At 37.2% G+C, this 15,357-nt stretch overlaps 2 protein-coding genes across 4 annotated transcripts in view; one reads left to right on the top strand and one right to left on the bottom strand.

The window, feature by feature from the left end:
• HTR7 (5-hydroxytryptamine receptor 7) overlaps positions 1-15,357 on the top strand; it is a 671,904-nt gene that overhangs the window by 573,191 nt on the left and 83,356 nt on the right. The gene's annotated exons all lie outside the window — the stretch shown is intronic.
• LOC309604693 (uncharacterized protein) overlaps positions 9,342-15,357 on the bottom strand; it is a 219,936-nt gene continuing 213,920 nt past the window's right edge. Inside the window, exon 10 of one of the 2 annotated variants that reach the window (XR_014230949.1) lies at positions 9,342-15,356. The gene's annotated coding sequence lies outside the window, so the exon portion shown is untranslated. The remainder of the gene's footprint in view (position 15,357) is intronic. The other variant, XR_014230950.1, reaches the window with a different exon arrangement.

The raw sequence follows: 15,357 nt of genomic DNA, 5'->3' as shown, positions 1-15,357 counted from the left end.
CCTATTAAAGCCATTAACCTATTAGAGATCTTGGCATCTCTCAGATTTCCAGAACCTATGATATACTTTGTTCATTGTGACTCTCCAGGAGTGAAAGAAGGTATTGGTGTTTCCCAGACTCAGCACAATGACCACATTTCTTGGAGCATTTCAAAAGCTGACTAGTGCTCCATGGATACATTTTGAGATTCAAGCCTATAGTCAGATAAACAGAATCTAAAGTTTGCCTTCTAAAACTGCTTCATACTCTCCCTTCCACCACCTCACACTCCAAAACATGTCTAATATAGTTTAAAGGTGAATTATATATGAACTTTTTATATACATTTACCAAATGATTTCCATAAAATGGAAGAAAATATTTTCTTTTTCTAAAATTTTGCTATTATGATTTTAAATGTTATATTTGTCATCTACTGCCATATAACAACTTACCTCAAAATTAGTAGCTTAAAAGAACAAACATTAATTATTTCACAGTTTTTGTGGGGTCAGAAATCTGGGCACAGCTTCACTGGGTCCTTCTGACTCAGGGTCTCTCATGAGGTGCACCAGAGCGGCAGTCTCATCTGAATGCTCATCTGGGGAGTGACTGTTTCCAAGCTCACTCCTATGGTTGTTGGCAGGCCTTAGTCACTTACCACATGGACCACTCCACAGGGCTGCCCTACCACATGGCAGCTGCCTTCCCCTAGGGCACATGACCCATGAGACAGTGAGAGGGAGCACACTCAAGATGAAAGGCAGTCATTTTATAGCCTAAACCCACAAGTGTCATTTCATCATTTATGCCATATTCCATTCATTAGAAGTAAGGCAATAAGTCCAACCACACTCAAGGAGAGGAGATTACCCAAGGGCATGAACCCCAGAAGATGAGGACCACTAGGGCCAATCCGAAGCTGCCTAATGCATATGTCCCAGGGCTTTCATATAAGTGCTACCTTTTAATCAGTATCTAATATATGCCAAGCCCTTACTCACATTGTATACATGACCTCTAATCCTCACAATGACCCTACATAGCATAATTATTATCTCTAATTTGTAGAAAAGGAAAATGAGAATCTGACGCTTAAGTAATTTTCCAGTGATCACATAGTTTATAAATTACAGGGACAAAATTTGCAATAACCTCTACTGACACCTAGTCCAATGGCTCTTTCAACCATGGTTCCACTACTTTAGGTACCTATGTCACTGAAAGCATCATCTAAGGATATATTAGAATGTTTCACTTGTCAAGCACTAAAATGTAAATGAAGTCAGTAAACTAAAAGTAACATAAAACGTCAGAAAAGAAAAATATTTCTATTATTCTGTTCACTGAGAATCTTGCCTTGAGATGATAATTTATTATTGGTGGTCCTTTAATGAACAGATGTTTAACTCTGATTCCTGAATAATATAAGGTAAATAAGAATTTTGGAAGTGATGATTCTCCAAATGGAGAAATTTTTAATTATCAGAACATGGCATAACAGGTAGAGGACAATGGTTGAAGATTCTGCTACTTTGAAAAGTATAAATGCATGCAGCTTAGTTTAAGAAGCATATATTCCATAGGATTCATGGTCAGTATTCTATCAAATATTCTTTGCAGAGAACCACGAGTTCAATTTTCATTGGAATCGGTGTAGAGTAAGAAAGGAGTGTTGTGTTTATCCTATGAGCTTTTTTCTATACTTAGTCTGATTGAAGAGAACAGAAACAAATAAATACTGCCCAGGAACAGAGATTGAGTTGAAAGCATCAGGGAAATGTGTTTTTCTATCATCACAATTGGATTTCACCAGAGCTGAAATCACATTCCAGAATGATGATATCAGTGATGACAGAGATGTAGCATGTCTCCTGGCTTTCTAGACTCCATGTAGGTACTACAAATCTAAGTTAGCTGAAATAATCAGGAGACTGTGTCAGGAATTGAAAAGAGAGTGAATATTATTCAACCTAAGTTCATTAAAAAAAAATCTAAACCTGACATGATTGACTTTCTTATCTTAAATTAGTTCATTGTTATAAAAGATGCTAACTCCTCTCATAGACAAACTCAAGGTTTGGGGAGAGACCAAAGCAAAACTAGGACATGAGTTAAATTTTGACTTCCTTACCCTTACCCATATCCCCATCACTCTTATTCTGCCCTCTACCTTGGCCACCCTTACAAGCTGATGCTCTAGAGGGTTACATTATATTCTCAATTTTTTTTTGGTTTCCAGCAAAAATTGACCTAGTCTGAGTCCCATCCTCAGATTTTCTCTCTGCTACTATGGTAAAAAACACTTTTAAGCAAAGAATATCTTAGTTGATAATGGTTTTCCCCTACAGTACCAGCACAACTCCTTATAGAATAGACCTCAGTTATTTTGCAACCATTGAAAGTAACTCTTACTTGGGCAAATAAGAGAAACCTAAACATATTCCCCTCAAAGAACCTGTACAGAGGCCAATGATTTGATACTGAAATCTGTATCAGAGAATGAGGTACCCTATTAGGTCAGTAAAAAGGGAAAGAGGGGCAGGAGATAGTCGGAGTCAAAGTCCTGACAGGAATTTAGAATGAGCATAAATATTGTCTGTTCTGCTATGATGTAATAGTTGCAGATAGATATCATCAAGATGGCATCATGTTATTAAAAATTAAATTATAAAAATAAATGTTTCATTGGGGAAAAAGAGCTAGGAGCTAAGGAAATTTTAACTTTCAATGATAATGTGATCTCTCCTAGAGGGATTTTTAAAAAGGTTTTTTAAGAATATAAGGATATATTCTTATTTCAAGCTAAAGATAATAATGTGTCGGGACTTCCCTGCCGGTCCAGTGGTTAAGACTCCACGCTTCCACTGCAGGGTGTGCGGGTTCCATCCCTGGTGGGGGAACTAAGATCCCATACGTGGTGCGGCACAGCCAAAACAGAACTAACTAACTACATAAATAAATAAATTTTTAAAAATAAAGATAATGTGTTGATCATATTTGACTAGAGCAAGTGTACTTTACATTTAAAAGTCTGGGGATAGGATATAAGATAGGCAAAATGTATTCATTTTCTAAACTATCAAAATAAACTGTACCACAGGAGCCAACATCCAATGTAAATTAAAGAAAACAATTCCAAGTGAGCAGACACTCGAGAACAAAGCTCTATGTTACTTGTCACTGCATGTGGCAGCATGGCCCCATCAAGCATTTAACTTATGTCTTAAAAATGTTTTCTTTCTTCTCTGCTCTTTTGAGAGAGGGCTTAGACAGCCCCCATGTCATCCTTGGGAACGATTCTTCTCATTGAGACTTAGAGGTTCCTTCCCTTCCAGGTGGAAGTAGGAATTTAAGAACTCTCTTGAGGTTAAAAAGTTCTCCTGTTGTAGAGGCAATGTACGTAAAGAGACCTTTGTGTCTGAGTGTCTGAGTAAGATGAGCTGCCCATCCTGGAGAGGCAATTCCGCTACAGGAAAAAGAGTGGTTTTAGTTCCCAAACAGCAGGCTCCTGACCCACAGCTCTCAGCACTCCTGGAGTGACTGGCACCTTGGCAGAATGACTATTGCTGGAACTGAATGAGTCAAGAGCTAACAGCTGTGACCTGGAGAACCAAAATAAGGGATATTCTTGGTGGCACTAGCACCAGGCACTGAGGGATTTTTTTTTTTTTTTTTTGCCACACCACGTGGCATGCAGGATCTTAGTTCCCCGGCCAGGGAATGAACCTGTGCCCCCTGCAGTGGAAACGCAGAGTCTTAACCACTGAACCGCCAGAGAAGTCCCCACTGAGGGATTTGAATCATCAAAGATGACTGACCACCTGACCTTACAGGATGGGATGAATTTCCAACTGTGACTCCATGGGGCAGCCAGAAGTAATGGCACGGACCAGCTGATGTGATCTCCAAGCTTCCCTCTCACACCCTACAAATTGGGTGTGGAAGTTGATAAGTTTTCTAGGTTTTTTGTGTTTTTTTCGACTATTCAACAGAAGAAGACACTCAAAAAAAAAGACACTAGACCTGATGCCAAACTGATGTATCAAAGTTGGAGTTTAATTTGATTTATAAAATAAGAGATATGACTGCATTTATACACCAGATTTGTATAGCAATTAATACTTTTGTAAGTACAACCATATTTTATGGTTTTCTCTGAAGTATAATCATCCCCACAGTAGTCACTGGATAGATTGATACATTTCATATGCAAAATGTTTCCTAATTCAATTATCACATTTTAGCTAATATGCATTATTAAAATTCCTGTCAATGCCCTCCAGGTAAATTCCATCAGGAACACATTCTTAGTTCAACAAGTCAAGTTTATTGCTTGTTGCAGTGACAGAGAATGCGCATCTCTAAGCCAGGGGGTGACTCAGGAAGAAGATATTAGAAAGAATTTAGTATAAGGTTTGGGGTTGTGTTATGTGATTTGGGGAAGATTTAAGGAAGGGGAGCTTTGTTCTGGATTAGATGCTTTCAGGAAGTAGGAGCAAGTTTAATGATTTATTTTAATTAAATTTATCTACCAGGGGAGAGGACTAAACCAAGGCAAAGCTGTAACTGGGAAAGAAGCAGCAGTCACTCATATTAGCCAGATAAAGAGAGATTTGGTCTTTTGTGTGGTTTGGACAGTGTTTGTATTTTGCTCTGTGTTCAGACATGATTATAGAGTGGTCTTGTTTTTGTCTTGATTCATCATGTTCACAGTAGTTTTATTTATGTTCAACAGGGAACATCAAGGCCTGGCTGTAGTTGCCAGGCAGCTCATGGCAACACCAAGGCCTGGATGATAATACCCAGCCAGCTCCCAGATGTCAGGGGCTGTTTTTCTCTTTCTCGTGTCTGTATCAACAGTCTGTGAACACTTAACCCCAAGTATAAGAGCTGGGTCATAAATAGGGGAGAAATCAGGAGTGAGGAACCAACAATCAGATGGATGTAGAATCTGAACAGGAGTTGGTCAAAAATAAGAGGATGGTATTATAGGTTGGATTATATCACCCCCAAAAGATATGTTGAAGTCTTAACCTCCAGATTCTCAGACTATGACCTTATTTGGAAATAGGGTCATTGCAGATGTAATTAGTTAAGTTAAAATGAGGTCATACCAGAGTAGGGTGGGCCCCAAATCCAGTCTGACTAGTGGCCTTATAAGAAAATGGCCATGTGCAGACAGAGGTACACAGGGAGACTGTGAGACAATAAATTTCTATTGTTTTAAGTCACCCAATTTGTCGTACTTTGTTACAGCAGCCCTAGGAAACTAGTATGGATGGGCTAGGGTAACTCCTGACAGTAATACGGTGCTTTATTGGATGAGAGACTCTGTTAAGTGAGTGTGGGTCTAGCTGGCCTCAAGGGTCAGCATCAGCAATGATCCAATTCTAAGATTTGGGAAACAGTTGCCATTTGGGGGCCATTATAAGAGCAGTCTTGGTTGGAGGTTCCTTTCCTAGATTCATTTGATTCATTGTCATTAAGGAAATGCCAAATGAATGCCAGGTTCAAGAGTGATTTTCATACCTGGAAAACCTGGGGTAGGAAAAGCAGAGGCAGAACAGGAAGTATAATGATCTCTGTGCCTCCTCACTCTTCTTCTCTGTCTCTGTCTGACACTCTCTGTCTCTCTCTCTGTCTCTCTTTCTCTATCTCCCTCCATAATTGACCTCCTTCACCTGTAGACTCTGTAACCCCATTTTCATCTCACCCAGGCTCAGCAAGCCATCATATCTGTATCAAGAACCCTACTTTAAATTCCTCTGCAACAAGTTAACCTCACTGGAGGTCCTGTTTTGATTTTATGTCTATAGTATAGACAAATACTATTAAGTCTATAGTATTTGATTTTATGTCTACAAAATCTTATGGAAAAACCCGAACGAACTCTGTGGCCAACCCAATACTTCACCAGCACTCTTGCTCTTGCTTCTTTCCTTAGTTTAGAGCTTTACTTTGTTTCAACGCCAGCGACTTCTCCTTCATGACTGAAGTTTCCTGGAACCTCGTAAAGTGCCTGATACCTATAAGCTCTCAATAAATGACAGCTTTTACAGGGAGATTTTATGATAAATATATAGATTGCAGATAATGAAAATGAGATTTACAGTGCTGAGTGAACCAGTCTAAGGTAATAAAATTAAGAAAGAGTGTAGCTTAGGCTTGTATCCAGACCTTGAAACCAAAATCCAAGGCACTTTCCAATAGGTTGAAGATTCTTGAATGGACTCTTTGGTTGCCTAGAGTTAAGTCTGATCCAAGCACCAGTACTTCTCAGTAGGAATCTAATTTCCAGACCTTGATCTCTCCTAAACTGACCTTCCTCGCAGCTGACCAATTCCTGAATTTCCTATACTGAAAACAAGATGGTGGACCAATGTAAACTGAACTTATCTGTCATGACCTCTCCAGTTAACAGGAAGCTCATAAATATATATTCGGGAAAGCTAGAGTTCTGGGAATAATTTAAAGTCCACAGAGTTAGAGCTTAATTACATGATCTAACTATTCATATGAGTTTTGGTTGAATTTGTCACTGACTTTAAGCTCCCACCATAATAAACCACTTGTAGCTCATTCAACATGTTGTAGTAGACAGCTACTATTCCAATTTACCCTACATTCTTGTTCCCTTTCTTTTGGTAGAAAATCTCTCTTTTTTTCCCAAATTAATGGGCACATGACCCCAGCTGGGCTAATTGATATCATTCACCCCAAGAGCTTAGTTCAGTGATTGAACATTTGACTCAAAATAGACCAATCAGAATATTTTCATGGCATTTTTTCCAAACTGGAATCAAGATGGAAAAATATTTTTCTCTGAAATGCCATGATGTATGAGCCCAGGGCAGGTAGTGACCAGATCCCCTGCCCCATGGGGAAAGCTGCTCTCAGAGAATAAAGCCAATAGATTGAGAGAGAGAGAGTAGAGAGACACAGAAGATGGAGAATCTGGTTCCAGTTATACCTTCCCTTCTTGAGGCTTGATTTCCCAGCTTTTCCTTCAATTAAATTTCAAGTAAACTAAGTTTCAAGTAAATTTCTGCATTAGTTTCCTATTACTACTGTTACAAATTACCACAAACTCAGCGACTTAAAAAATTTATTATCTTTCATTTCTAGAAGTCTGAAGTCCAAAATGAGTGTTACTGGGCTAAAATCAAGGTGTCAGAATGGTTGCATTTCTTTCTAGAGGTTCTAGGGGAGAATTTGTTTCCTTGTCTTTTCCAGCTTCTGGGGACTTCCCATTTTCTTGTCTCATGGATCCCTTCCATCTTCAAAGCCAGCAGTGGCTGGTTAAGTCTTTTCCATTCTGGTTCTTGTGTTTCTGCCTTCCTCTTCTCCGTGTAAAGACCCCTGTAATTACAGTGGGCCTACTTGGATGATCCAGGGTAACCTCATCTTAATTAAATTTAGTTTATTACCAACATTAATCCATCTGCAACCTTAATTTTCCTTTGCTGTGTAACACAACATACTTACAGGTTTCGGAAGTTAGGATGTAGACAGTTTGGGGCTGTCATTATTCTGCCTTCCTACTGTTATTTCCAATAAAAATCCCCTTTTCTTCTCAAATCAGTTTTTCTGATTTTTGTCACTTTCAACCAAGAGATATGAAAAAACACACATGTTGTGCTATTTTGTGCCTCCCCTGACTATAATGTTCTCCTTGGTCTACCTTGAAATGCCTATTAATCATTTTTTTTTAAACATCTTTATTGGAGTATAATTGCTCTACAATGGTGCGTTAGTTTCTGCTGCATAACAAAGTGAATCAGCTATATGTATACACATATCCCCACATCCCCTCCCTCTTGCGTCTCCCTCCCACCCTCTCTATCCCACCCCTCCAGGCAGTCACAAAGCACCGAGCTGATCTCCCTGTGCTATGCAGCTGCTTCCCACTAGCTTTCTATTTTACATTTGGTAGTGTATATATGTCAATGCTACTCTCTAGGCATTGGCCTCCTATTAATCGTTCATGAACCTACTTAAGCCTTATCTCCTCTGTATGTGTATTCCCTGACTTCTCCAGGTAGAAAAAAGTAACTCCTTTCCCCCCACACTCATCATACCTTGTTTTTACTTACCATGCTCTATTGAAATTATTTCCTTACCAGAATATCTCTGTTATGAGCCCATGATTTACTTGCGGGCAGGGACTATGAATTATTCATCACTACATCTGCAACATCAAGCTCATAAAATCTTACTTGGTTCTTAATAGTGTTTGTTAAATGAATAAGTTATCTATGGTTTTCTACCATAGTCTTTAAGGCTAGTATTTTTCTCACTTTATGAGAAAAATAAAATAGCTGCAATGTTAGATAGTAGATCTGCAAATATTTTGTTTTGCCCAGAGAAATATATTTGTATATTAATTAAACAACCATAATTCCCCTAAGACTTTGCCTAAGTGCACGATAAGATTAGTCAGTCTTATGCTGGTCACTGCACTATTGATCAAATGGCAAATGGCTAATCGGATCTAGTCATTTACATGATTAAAATAGCTAGACTGTGTACAGGGTTGCTAAGGTTACAGCATCAGGCCACTTAGTGATCAATTCTTATTTAGTAATTGACCATTATGGTGGCTGATGAAACCAAATTGACAAACATAGAAATCGATTGATTATGTTGAGAAGCAGGAATGAAGTTATGCACAGAGATAAAGGTCATCTCTTTTCTATGATTGTCTCCATTCCAGGAGGAACACAATGTTCCATAATAAAACAACGTAAACACCTTCACATACAAATATGATGGACAAGTGTGCTCTGGACCTGTGTGGCTAAAACAAAATGAATCATTTCTTAAAGAACAGAGATAAAAACTCCTAGACACATAGCAGACAAATATAGTTGTGGGCACTTGTGTAGTAAATTCAAATTAGTTTAATGCGATTTATCAAAATAAGTGAAATAAATTTCAAATATACTTTTTAAAAAGTCTTTTATGGTGGACATCCTACTTAGTGTCAACTTCAACAATTTAGAATACTAGCTGCAGGGTTATAAAACTTGGATCTGTTGTGACAGTGTGAGTGATGTTTTAAAGTCAACTTCCGAAAAATAGCATCTCTTCAAGGATCTAATGCCCAGTGGTCTATCATGTCATCAAAGCATAAGTTTCAGCCATCTGGATGATTTGTCTTCCAGGAGTATTCTGGGTGAAATATGACATCTATTTTGTTGGGAAGCAAAACTGTATTATTCTGGAGAAAGCTGCCCTGTGGCATTAAGGTATCATTGGCTGCAGATCATCATGTCAACGGTGCTTGTTTGTATTGACCTAATTTCAAATATTTTAAATAGAATGTCTTCTGATCAGTTAGCATTTCCACTGGGTTATTTTAAAAGTCACATTGTGCAACCTATTATATACATTTTTTGTCAGTCATATCTCAATAAAGCTGGAAAAATATAAATAAATAAATAAGAAATTCCTTTTCTCCCTTAAGAATTAATGACTATTCCAGTGGTTCTTAATTCAAACTGAGCAATAAAATTAACTGGAAGTTTTTAAGATATTGATGCCAGGACCACACTTCAGATCATTAAAGTCATAACCTCTGGTGGAAACCCTGAATTAGTTGAATTGCTCACATGTTTATGCCACCCATAGTAGAGGCACTGAATTGCCCATCAAAATTCATGTTCGCTTTTCATGCAAAGCAACTGCCCAGCCAGGAACCCCATTTCTCAGCCTCGTGTATCTAGTTGGGTCACATGACTAATTGTCATCAACGGATGGTGAAGGTGGTTAAGGTGTCAACGTGACTTCATTCTTTCTTTCTTGAGGCTGGATAGATGAAGAAGGATCTGAGCCTCTAGAGGATGAAACAGGAATAATATGGGAAGAGCATCAATTCCTGGAAATTCCACATAAAGGAAGGTCATCTGCCACCCAAAATACCCGCATTCGACAGATATGTGAGGGAGAAATAAATTCTATTTTGTTAAGCTACTTTACTGCTGGAAATTATGTGATATAGCAGAGAGCGTTACCCTAATATATGAAGCACCAAGTTTCTCTCTCAGGATTAAGTTGCCTCTTGGTACCTAAGCAACTATAAATATGTACTGTTAGTCTCAAAAATTGTATGGCACCTCAAGTATGTTCCATGCAATGCTACTTCTGCAAATGCTCTGAAAAAAGAGGATCATATAGACAAATAAATTTGAGAATGCTATATACATCAAGATAATAACCACTTTGAGAATATACAATTTAATTTTGTTTAATATGGGACTCCCATGGAACACACCTACTTTATAAAATTCCTAATTAACCTTTCAAGCTCAAGACTTCCAACCAGTCTTTTTTAGTGGTAACAACATAACAGCTTCCTGCAAAGTATACCAAGTTTTGCTTCTTGATCTTAAGGATATGTGAAATTGACTTCTTTTTCTATGTTGACTAATTTCCAATTCCAGATAAGTTATTACATTTAAAATATTGCTTATTATGAGAAATGTCAAATATACAGAATAGCAAAGTGGATAGTGTAACGAGCCCTAGCTTCAACCAATTATAACACTTGGACAATCTGATTTTATGTATACTTCCACCTACTTCTCTCCAAACCATCAGGTTATCTTGAAGAAAATCTCAGATCTCATTTTATCTATAAAAGTTTTAGCAAAAATTTCTAAAACTCTTTAATCTCTAAGACGCTGTCAGATTTATTGAGGTATAATTCACATACAGTAAAAGTCACCCTTTTAAATGTACAGTTCCATGTTTTAGGGTATGTGTATAGTCATGTAAACACCATTAAAATTAAGACATGGAACATTTCCATCACCCCCAAATTTCCATTATGCCTCTTTGTAATTAATCCTCCCACTAACTCCAGCATTACTCATCTGCTTTCTGTTGCATAATTTTGTCCTTTCCAGAATGTAATGTAAATGGAGTCTAGCTTCCTTGACATAGCATAATTGATATTCATCCATGTTGTTTTCCTCATTAATAGTTTGTTCCTTTTAATTGCTGAGAAGTATTCTGTGTTATGGATGTATCACAGATTGTTTATCTACTCACCAGTTGAAGGACTGGGATGTTTCAAGTTTGGGTGATTATGAAGCCACTATCATCATTTGTATTCAGGCTTTTGAGTGAACATAGTTTTCATTAGACTTGGGTAAATGCCAAAGAATGGGATTAATAAGAGCCTATGGTAGGTGCATGTTTAACTTTCTAAGAAACTACCTAACTCTTTTCCAGAGTGACTTGGCCATTTTTTGCCTTCCATCAGTAATGTAAGAAAGTTCCAGGAGGCTTTTTAAACATGTGACTGCCATTATCACATGTGAAAATAATTGAGAATAATTATTTATTTGTTAGTTCTCATGTTTTTGCTTTCTAAATGATTACTTTTGCAGTTTTCTTTGACATTTCTTACCTTCTGTTGTCTTTCAGTTTAAATTTTTTTTAACTATTTGAGTTGGATAGTTAATTAATTTACTGGCATTTTAGAAATCTTTATTAACATAAAGTATTTAAGGCTATGTGTTTTCCTCATACCACTGCTTTGATTGGATATAACAATTCAGTAGGGGTGTTGGGTCTTTTTGTTATTGGCATCCATGTTTGTTTGGCTTGGGTTTTCCTAGAACAGCAGTATTATAGGAGTTTGAGTGGTTTACCTGATTTCTGGTGGTTTAAGAATGCCTTCTTTTATTGCTACAGTGGGGTATAATTTCTTTAATAAGTGACATTTTTTTTGGTCTGTTTTCTTCTGAATCTTTGATTTTATCATGTTAAGTTGTGGCTTTTACCTTCAGATGCTTCCTTCTTTCCCTTTACCTCCGAGTCACCAAGAGACACTTGCAGATTCTGTGGTGGTGCCACCTTTTTCCCCAGAAGTGGTGCCTTCCTACAACACTCACTTTCTAAGCCTCCTTCTTTAGACTCCTTAGTAGCCAGGGCTCCTATCCACCAGGTTTCTGAACCTACACTTCATATTATTTCTCCATTCAGAGTAAGACCCAGTCCTTTTGGGGATAAACTTCAACTGATATTATCTGTGTCATAGTGACACTCAGGCGCCACTGCCCTCTCTCCAATTCTACAGAATTCCCATCTGATTCTTGACTCTTTTGGACTTCTGAGCAGACTTCACTGTTTTTAGACATGTTCTTTCACCTACATGCAAATTGAAATTTTTGGTATTCTTTTGCCTACTAAAGCTGTAGCTGTGAGCTATGGGAGATTTAATTTCCTCTTCTTTTTATCCTTTCTGCATTTTAGAAAGCTAGGTAGAGAGGTTCTAATTTAAGCAGCCTCCATTATCTTCTCCAAAACCCAGAAGCCTCCCCTGGTTGAGTTTAAACTCCATGAATGGACGGTGTTTGCTTTATTCACTAAAGTGTTCTCCACGCCTAGCACAGAGCCTGGCTTATAGTCATCATAGTTGAAATAATACAGTTCAGGTAAGAAAACTGAGAAGATCAACTAGACTTACCTAAATTTACACAGCTGCTAAACAGACTAACTGAAATTCAAATGCAGGCAGACTGGCTCCCCTAGGCAGTCAATATTTGTCAAACGAATGAATGGATAGATGATGCCTTTTAATTCTAGAGGACATTAGTTATGATATTATACAATGGCAGTGTTAACGCAGTGTGTGTCCTGGTGCGTTTGAAATCCTGGAAGCCAAATTCTTTGAGATCTCTTGTCCTAAACATGAGAATAGGTGAGAGTTGAGGGAAAACAATGGTTCAAATAGATTCCACAATATATGAAAGCCACATATGACCTTGAGGATTTCTGCTTAGCACTGTGGCATTTGGAAACTTCTCTACATTAATGCCAGGCAGGAAAGCAGGCTCAGCAGAAACCACACATAAAAGCTCAACTGACAGCTTGGACCACAGAGTCTACCAACTTTTCCACTGCTTTATACCAGGACAGGCAATCATGGAAAACAGCACCTCCATGGGGGGAATTCTGAGAAAATACTCCCAATGCTTAGAACTGTAATCTGGGAAGAGGTATTCTAAAATGTCTGAAGTTCAAACAGCAATGTGAATTAGAGCTGGAAATGGAAATTTTTATGAAGATGCCAATTATTTCTCACATTTCAATTTACACAGAAACTCAGTCACAGTTCAGTACCTCTCTGACAGTTCTGATTTGTGTTAGAAGAAACATTTTGCGCAGAGACAGAGAGACTTAAAGTTAAATAAAATTCTGCATCTATGCTATTTTTGAAAAAAACCCAGACACTAAGTATATCTACTAAAAGTTGAAAAGTCTCCATGAGGCCTATCTTCATGGAGAGTTGGCTACTATTAAGCTTGAGAGTCCACCCAGAAGGGAGATTTTAGTTATGGTCATTGGAAAATCCAGCTATGAGAGTACATAACAGAGGGTAAAAAGATAGCCATCTAGTCAGTTGAAAGTGAGCTAAGAAGAGCAGAGCCAGCTTCTAGTTCTCCTGATATAAAGGATGATATATATTTATATAGAAGACAGTATGTCTAATATGTTTAATTTTAAAAACAGTAATGCAAATCAATAATAAAAATATTTGATAAATTGGCAACTGACATAAAGAGATGATTCAAAAACCGTGCACTAATAGTAAACTTGGAAGATTTTTCAAACTCACGTATCATTAAGAAAATAACTCTATGTATTTAAATCTATAAATATAGATAGATATACTATATTAGTAAATATTTGTAAACAATCAGCGAATATTTTTTAAAAAATTAAAACCATGATGGGTCATGCGAAATCATCATTTTCATATATTGTTAGCCCTCTGAATCTGCAGGTTCCAAATCCGTGGATTCAACCAACTGCAGATTGAAAACATTTTTTTTAATTCCAGAAAGTTCCACAAAGTTCCAAAAAGCAAAACTTGAATTTGCTGCACCCGCCAGCAACTATTTATATAGTATTTACATTGTATTTACAACTATTTACATAACATTTACATTGTATTAGTATTATAAGTGATCTAGAGATAGTTTAAAGGATGTGTGTAGGTTATATGCAAATGCTATGCCATTTTATGTAAGGGACTTGAGGGGGGTTCCCAGAACCAAAACCAAAACCCTGTGGCTATCAAGGGACGACTGTATTTCTGGGGGTAGCAATTTGGCAATATATTATTTCTTATAAATATCTCTTCTATCTGACTTAGTGATTCCAATTCTGTGAATTTGTCCTAATAAATCAAAACATGCAGAAATATATAACAGGAAAATTAATAGCATTGTTTATGATGGCAAAAAAGAAACATAAATGATCCAAGATAAATAAATGGTTAAGTAAACTGGTACATTCATTTAATTAAGTCCTTGACAACAGTGTTTATGTTGTGATTTTAATATAACATTAGAAAATCCAACTATGTTAAATAAACAAAGCTTATCCATAGCAAAAAGGCTGAACGTAAATACAGAAAAATTACTAGTTGTTTGTTAGATGAGAACTATGCATTTTTTTCTGTACAAATATCTGTACTTCTAACTTTCTACAATCAACTACATTACTATTATAATTGAAAGAAATTTATCTTTAATGCTACATCCCTTACTGCATTGAAATTACTAAAAAAGAAATACAAACACAACATAAAGTCAAAATGGTATATGTATATTCCCAGCTCCTAAATTTCTCTTGTCTTCAGCAGAAAATCTACCTACTGATATAGACATTCTGCTCTGATCTGGGCACAGTCTTTGTGGATGGAGACAGCTCTGTCAGTACTTATGTTGTGACTAGTCAGTTCCGTTGATCAGATCAAAATCATAGTTCAGTCTCCACACAAGCTTGTCACTTTAGTTCTTTTCCCTGACAATCAACTCTGCTTCTATAATGGTAGATCAGGCAGGAGATCATCACCCATCACCACCACCACATGGATTATCTTATTATAAATTCACAACCTTGTGTAAGTTGGATGCTATTTTTATTGCCATTTTATAAATAAAGAAATTGACGCATAGAGAAGTTAAATAATGTTCTTAACATGCATGGTTAGTTAGTAGCCGAGCTGGGATATAAACTCCCATCTATTGATCTTAATGACCTTATTCTTAACCTCTAAATGAACATGACCTTAAAATATAACACTTGCCACAAAACGAGCCTTTACTGTGCCAGACACTGCTCTGTGCTTTGCATAAATTATCTCAATTCATCTTTGCAGAAACCCTGGAGATATTCTTTGTCCTCTTCTATAGATGAATGTTCAGTGATTCCTCAGAAACAAATCTTCAGATTTCGACGCCTTAACACAACGCAGGGTTGTCACCACAGCACAGTCCTATGTGGGTTGGGTGGCTTTCCTGTGTTAGTCTTCTCCAAAGAGTGGTTCAGAGATCCATACTTCCTTCAACTCCTGC

Source organism: Balaenoptera borealis (assembly GCF_965194805.1).
Source record: "Balaenoptera borealis genome assembly, chromosome: 10".
NCBI lineage: Eukaryota > Metazoa > Chordata > Mammalia > Artiodactyla > Balaenopteridae > Balaenoptera > Balaenoptera borealis.
The sequence above is the reverse complement of the archived record's forward strand: the minus strand, read 5'-3'. Positions and strand labels throughout refer to the sequence as shown.